An 8166-nucleotide genomic window follows, 5' to 3' on the forward strand; every position below is an offset into this window, starting at 1 on the left:
TGTTGATTAATATTGTGATAATTACAGAGTTGGCTGTTTTTTGTTTATATCTCCTGCAGTCACTGTATAATCACTATCTGGTCTCAGGGTTATGTTAACTCTCCTGTTCTTTATAACATTATAGTCCGAGGACAATGTTTATGTTCTGCAGACTATCATGCTAGTTCACTAATAGTATTGACATTAGGTTAATTGGATATGTTGAATAGAAATTAGGATGTACTCTGATGTCCCATTAGGACACATGAGTGGCAGAGGATGAGAGAGAGACTCTGGGAGGGTTCAGGGGCCTGTCACTAAGTAAAGTGTTAGAAGTCCTGTAAAAAAGACTCTGTACTCAGTAAGCCTCTGAATTTTCGAAGTGATATTTATGCAGTTGGGAAACGTTTTTGATTCATTTATTAGTGACTTGAAGGTAGGCTACATTTGAATGGGGCCCAGAGCAAAAGATGACTTTGAGAAGAAGCCAGCTTACAGCACACCACTGGATTGTGGGTTGTCCTTCAGAATGCATTATACACACTAAAAGAGTGGTTTACATATGTCCTCAATAACTAAAACATATAGAAATGGGAACCAAAGTTTATAGGAAGGGTTGGCCCCTCTTTATATTATGCCAAGTGACCCTCTTTTGGAATTTGTGCTTCCTGTCCCTTGACTGCTACAATAGAGATCCTGGATCCCACCAGGGAAATATTTCTACCAGAGGTAAGGGTTCAAATTGCCTGAAGCCCCACTACTGTTTCCTGATTTTAACTCTTTTTTTTTTATTATGTTATTTTAATCACCATACATTACATCATTAGTTTTTGATGTTCCTCATTTTAACTCTTAATGCTGTTGACCCATGAAAGGAGTTACTGTATGAGTGGGAGTGGTTGATCCAGAACATATCTATCATACATCTCTAACATAATAGAGATATTATATACTGGGGACAAGAAATACATCTAAAATCTAGGAGAATATCTTGGTGCTTCTATGCCTAGTCATGACTATAGATAGGTAATTGCAGCAAACATGCTTAAACCACATGAAGTAGCTGAAGGCCTTGACTTCTCACAGAGGTCTATATTATCTCAGTAGAGGAGAAATCTGGAGATCCTGAATTGTTGCCCAAGGATTAGGGAAATCTAAAATGTGTGGTGAAGAGAAATATCAGTGTTAGACTTGAGATGAGTTACAGCAGTGAGGACAGTAGGTTGTTCTCTGTGACCTATTGGATTTGATGTAGGGCACAAGTAGATCTGAGTGGTTTAAGTGGGAGACTGACTACTGGATGACTACCCATCTTTCAGCACACTTCCTATTCCAGCTATTGTTGTGGTAGTCCACTACTTAGAGGTGTAGCTTGATGACAACTGGCCTCAGCTGTACTGCCTGTCTCTTGTTGTTTGCCCTGGTGTTTTTCTGTGAAGCAGTGTAGAACATTCGGAAGAACCAGCTCAGCCATTTTGATACATAAACCAACCAGAAAGTGTTAGTTACTACATGGGGGCAATTCTTGGCCAACAAGGTTAGAAGAATATGAACAAATACTTCAAAATCACTCAAAAAGGCAATTCTCAGATAATCTTCTCTGGCTCCTGTGAGACTCTGAAGCACAACTGAGCCTGAGAGAGACTCTGCTTGCTAATAAACCCTAGAATTGCCTTTTCCTCCTTCCCTGTATTTTTCTATCCTTTCTCCTCCTGTTTCTAGGATTACTTTACATAATAAATGATTTACAGGCATGCCCTTGACTCAGGTTCTGCTTCTTTAGGGGAGGATGTTACAGGCTAAGAAACAGCCCCTTAAAATGAGGGATGGTATGTGGCATTTGGCCGTGCTTAGAAGCACTTGAGATTCCTTGTGTAATGAATTATTCCTGCTTTCTTACTTAGGTATGGTAATTGTATAAACCTGTGTTGAGATGAAGCCATCTGGAATGTGGAGCCACCTCAAGGAATCCAGCTGCTCTGCAAAAATGAAAACTGAACTTTTGTCTAGTTATGTGATAAACATTTTGGGATTTGTTAGTGAAGCATAGCCCAGCTCATTTTGTCTAGTTATGGTGTAAAGAACAATGAATACAACAGGGTGTGTAATACGAAGAAGGAATGTAATAGCACTAACCTCTCCTCACCTAACCCTTTTCCTCACCTCCAGGAAAGAGGTTTAAATTTTGTTTCCTGTATTATTTTGAACGTGCTGAGCAGGATAGAGAATCTAATTAAAATACATGTACATATCACATAAAAATACAATCGAAGCACTTCATCCTAATCACATTTTCCTACCTCTGAGGTACCAGCATCATTTTTTTTTTTTGCATTTTTTTCACTCCAATGAATATATTAATATTTTTATTCTAACTGAATGATTTGCTAAACAGTATTTTGCATGCTTCTATAATGTAGTCAACACTGTGAGCTACTTTTTTGCAATGTGCCTTTTTCCTCAAAAATAATGCTTTTTGAGATTTAGTTGGGTTGATAAGTTACTCCATTTTCACAGCTATGTAAACAATTACATGAATATGCTATATTTTATTTATCCATTCTCCTGTCAATAGACATTTAGGTTACTTACAGAATTGAGTGAAGGTGTGAGCTGCTCTTATACCATCTTCTCCTTCCCAGGGAAAATAAAGAGCTTTGTTGTTTATACCCATTAAGGAGGATTAAAAACTATTTACCTTTGTGAGAGCTGCTTCTGTGACCTATTGGGACAGAGGCCAAACTACTCTTGGGGTCTGAGTAAGCAGGACGTAAGGGAGGGAGAATGGCTTGATAGTATCTGAGTTAACAGATTTGTGGGGTTCTAGATGTGTGTTTTAGGAGAATCCTTGGCCAAATATTAGGTGAAAACTTCCTTCTGCTTATTGTTTTCATAAAGCACAGACTGTATTTTAAGAAGGTTCAAAACTCTAAGAGCCATCTATCAGTTAGGTTTGTTAGCAATTTTTATTTCCCATTAAAGATAGCATTAAATAATCATCCAATATTAATTACTTCCATTGGCTCTCGGGGCTCTGTTACAAGGTCTCTTTGTTTGAATTGTTTCAATGATTTGTACATAAATAGAAATTCCTACCCCCTTAACCCACTCTTAGGACAAAAAAAAAAAAAATAGAAATAAGATTTTTATTTCATCAAACTTTGTGAACATGGACTGGTCAGTGCTTCTCGGCAAGAAATAACCAGTCTTCACCTTTTATTATCCATATTCGCAGGAATGACTTCTATTACAACTTTTCTTTTTCTTACCGGGGACACTGATAGGTTGTCAAATGAATGAAGTCCACCTATCTGACAAGGGATCAAGCATGGATATAGTCCCATGATACGATGCAAGATATAAGGAGTAAAAAGTACCTCCTATGCTTTTCTCCTCTCTCTTTTGTAACCCTACATAAATGATCTCCTAGGTGTAAAAGGACCTAGGATTTGCTAGAACCTGTTTACCAAGGTGCTCTGTTTAACGAGGCCATAAGTTGATAGATGAAGCCATTTGTCACATGGTGAATGATCAAAAAGCCCCCACTTCCTGCTCCCACAGTACTTATCTGAATCCCCAGACAACTAGGAATTGGTGGTGGTTTTTATGCATAAACTAAATATAAGTAAAAAAGAATAGTAGTGTTTTTTGAAAGGTGAGCCCAGGGAGGAAATAGACTGTGGTGTTTGATAGAGGGGCTAAGAAGGGTTGTCCAGAGATACTTCTAAGGAACTGAGAAAAAGTCCTCAAAATATATGGGACACCTCATGTGTAAGATTCAGCAGTCTGTTTCCATGCAGCACCCAGGGAGGTAGCAGAAACTCATATGGGATTGAAAGCTGCTTACCAGGGACCTGATTCCCCTACTTGGCAAGGGTCATGGTGCCCAAGATGCCCAATGAAACAGCAGTGTTCTCTGCTTCATATTGACCATAGGGCTTTTCCAGTGTAGACTGATGAAAGGTCCTTGTTGAACGTTTTGGAATAAATAAGACCCTGGAGCTCTTACATAACCTTAGAGAAGGGCTCTACAAATCCTAATGAGATTGAATTTCTTGCTGGTCATGAGGGGATATTCAGAAGGGATTTAATTTAGAGATTAGACTTACAGAAATATATATATAATTTATCTCCTCTCTTTGTCTCTGAGAGATGAGTAATAAACTTCATACCTGCCATAGTTGAAAAAGTTAATATAATAAACATGTCAGTAAAATTCTGATTATGCACTCTGAAACTGTGACATAGACTAAAACTAATGGCCCTTACTCCACTAGACTCTACCTAGAGGTTGGTACAATATCTGGTAAGTGTCCAGCACATAGTAGATCATAATTTTACAAAAGCTGTTAATAAGTCCTGTCACTTCTACTTCCAAGATGATCATTTTAATAGTGATAGCAATAGATAACCTTAATTTAGCTCTCCGCCAAGGATGCTTCTAATCACTTTACATACATTATTAAGTGTGACAAAAGTGTTATGAGAAAGAGTATTAGTATCCCAATCTTCCAGAAGAGAAAATCAGGGCTCTGAAAGAAACTTCCCCACCGCTAATCCATATATTCCACTTTATATTCTTTACCTCCACCTTAATCTGTGCTCAGTCATTTCTTTCTTTGATAACTACAATAGCCTTTTTAATGGCTTCCCTGTGTACTCTCCTGCCTGTCTTTCTCCATTTCCCACAGCATAACCTGAGCGAATCCTTAGAAAGTACATTATATTCTACCACTTTCCTGATCCTTAGGGGACTTCCCATTGCTTTCCTGTTACCATGGTGTTCTGGACTTAGTTTATATCCCCAGTGTATGTCATCAGTGTGTAGTCCTCTTGTAGTATTTCTTCCCTTTCTTGCTAATTTTCTCCTGAACTGGTCTTTTGATTCGGGAAACAGTTCCTCAGGACTTTTGCACACACTGCCACCTCTGTTTTTCCCATTCTGGTTAAGATTAGATTCAGCAACAATTGACAGAAAACTCCAACTAATAGTAGCTTAAACTATATAGGAATCTATTCACCTCGCATGAAATTTCTGTAGATCTGTTGTTCCATGGTGTCATGGTACAAGTTCCTTTTGTCTTGTTACTTGGCTGTGTGTGGCCTTCCTTCATAATCAGAGTTGGCAGCATCCATGTTCCTGGTAGCAAGATGAAGGAGAGAGAAAGGAAAGAAAAAGAGGTTAAGCACAGCCCAGAAAATCTCTCCACAAAGGTAGAAGACAAAAGAATTATTGAGTAAGCATTAAATCAGAATGTGATGTGCATCACAGGCAATCTGTTGAAGAAATTATAAAGACTGAGAAGTCTCACCTCCTTCTTTGGCCAAGCAGATACAACCCATTACATAGATGTTTTTAAGATAAACAATAACTACTCCCTAAGTGAAAGGACTTGGCAGCACCATTGGTCACGTATGGTTTACCCTAAGTTCACTGTTTTTTTTTTTGGTCCCTTTCCTTGCCCTTTCTTTCTTCCCTCACCTCCCATAAAATTTTCCAAGTGAGTCTAATAGGCAGCTGAGTTGAGAAACACTCAGAGTGGGGAAAACAGGAAATCGGTACTTATGTAGAGCAAATATAAAGAAGAAGAATAAACAGTGTCTGAGAATAGGCAGGAATGCAGATGTTCCTGTTCTAAAATATTCATGAGTCCTCATGGTTTAAAGAAGAGTTCATGAAAGGTAAAGTAACAAGATGATTGTCCATATTCAGGGAAATAAATGAAAACCCTCTTTTAATCTTAAAGCCTCAAGGGATTTTGAGAGGACTCATTAAAATTGGGTAGAATAAGAAAATAGGACATAGCATAACTACTATATATGGAGCAGAGTGAGACTGTTTATGTGTAATAAAAGCAGTGGTTATACCCTACTTCAAATTCTATCTTGATCTCTTACGTCCTAAGGAGTGAATACATTCTCAGAACAAGAACTGAAATGACTGTCCAGGGAATTCAATTAAGTTTATGAATTTAAAAAACAACAATAATGTACTTAATGTCTGAATTGCATTACATTTCTGTAAGATTTTCTGGGCAAATTTCAAGTAGCAAATACTAACTCTGGTTCTTAATAACACTATTGGTAAAGCTTTCTCCATCCATCAACCTATTTAACTGTGGTAACTCCTGGTAGACAAAGTTGCAGTTTCTCTTCTTTATCAACCTCAAGTTGTACCAATCAATTGAAAAGATTCTTTTCTTCAATCTGTCCTAAAGGGAGAAATGGGGAGGGAAAGTAAATGTTTAATGACCTACCACTATTTTGAGAAATCTAAATTGGTTCCATCTCCATAGTTCATTATAACCCATGTAATACATTGTTGCCAGCTTCTGTTTCACCCCCTATTCATTGCACAGCAACTGGTATGTTCAGGTGAGATTCGTAAACCATATCTGGTAAACCCTGTCTGGCGACAACCTATTAGAATGATTCCCACATTGCCACAGTTTAATCTCTTATCCATGGTGATTCAGGAAAAGGTATGTAAACTAAATTAAATTAATCAGAGTAAGGCCTTGAAGAAATGGCCTCAGGAGATGCTTTATGGCTGACAGGTCAGGAGGTATTTTAGCCTTTGTTACCATGAAGCTCATATTTGGTAATGGGCAGAGCCAAGCAAATGGAATTGGAACCCTAATTAAAAACATGCTTGAGCCTGTTAACTCTATTTTTAGTTACATGTACTAATAAGTTATTCTTTTTTAGCCCAGTTTGAGTTATTTGTAACCAAAAGTATCTTCCCTGATAGAAAGCTATCATCTTAAGTGATACAATAGCTACCATTCAATATGCTAGGCATTGTGCAAATCACTTGCTATTCACATTATAAAGGTTTATCTTTTTACTTGGATTTTGTCTCTTTCTCAGAATTGCTACAGAATTTACATTCATCCTTATAGATTCAATCTCACGTCTTCAACTGTGTTTCTCAGTGGCTTTGTACATGGTCAAGTCTCTTCCATTTAAAACAACACACATCTCATTGTTCGTCAGGTTTTTGTTACTTTCTCTGACCTATAACATTGTATTAGTTTTTGATGTACCATATGATTTGACAGGGAAGCATCATAATAGAATGATCACTTTGTTTTTCATGGTGAAACCAAGTATAATCAAAGTATGTATTTTTAAATGTTGAGATTAGTGAATCTGCTAAGGATAAGTGTGCCCTATATGCTAGGGATATACCTCTTCAGTCCTTGCAATTAGGATGAAATTAAGCACATATTTCCCCTTAGGGACTGCTGAAAACTGGATGGTAGCTGTTATGCATTAAATGTTATGTAGAAGAAACCAGTTGCAGAAAGAATAATTGCAAATATAGCTCCTAATTTCCCATGGACCATAGTTAATTCACTACGAACAAACCGGGAACCCAGCTATCCTTTATCATGAACTCATCTTTATTTTTGGTTTACACAGAGGTAACTGAAATCAGGTATTTTATTTTTATTATTTGGTTTCAATTAAAAAGGCATTTCTCCTCAACAGCAAAGTTCAACAGATTTTCAAGGTGACTGATAAGTTAATGAGTTTTTGGAATTTAATAGAATTAAAATGAGAGAAAGTTGTTGGGAGAAAATTTCATATCTCAAATGTGTCATCTAATAACATATTTTTATAGTGAAAGTAGGAGGTATAGAAAATTTTTTTTAATTATCTGGATATGAGAAAATATTTTTGACCTCTGAATAACCTTGTAACATAAAGGTGAGTCAAAATAAGGCACATGGAATAAGTTAAAATCTTTGGAAAAACTAAAAAGTTGTCTAGGAAACAGTAGTCTGAGTTCATAACAACCTTGAAATTGTGAAAAATAAAACACAGTGGACAGTTAAGGACAGTTTTATTCAAGCAATTGCAATAAAGAGTATATGTATTAATGAGTAATGTTAAAGAGAAATTACATGAGATGGAATTAAACAGGTGAGGAAGACTTTGTTTAAGCCTATTGCAATGGGAGAGAGAGACCATTGCAATAGAACAAAGAGATTGAACTCAAATCCACCCAGACAAAAAGTGGGAATTTAAGTGCTGGGATGAACAAGCAGAAAAGTATAGGAGGACCTTGGGGAGACAGGAGGCTGATCAATGCGATTGGACCAACACTCTTAGAAAACTGGTACTTCTCACAGTTAGGCTTCTACCTCCCACAGAGACTGGGAGATGAATGTTATCTCCCCC

The sequence above is a fragment of the Phoca vitulina genome, unplaced genomic scaffold (assembly GCF_004348235.1).
Source record: "Phoca vitulina isolate PV1807 unplaced genomic scaffold, GSC_HSeal_1.0 scaffold3, whole genome shotgun sequence".
NCBI lineage: Eukaryota > Metazoa > Chordata > Mammalia > Carnivora > Phocidae > Phoca > Phoca vitulina.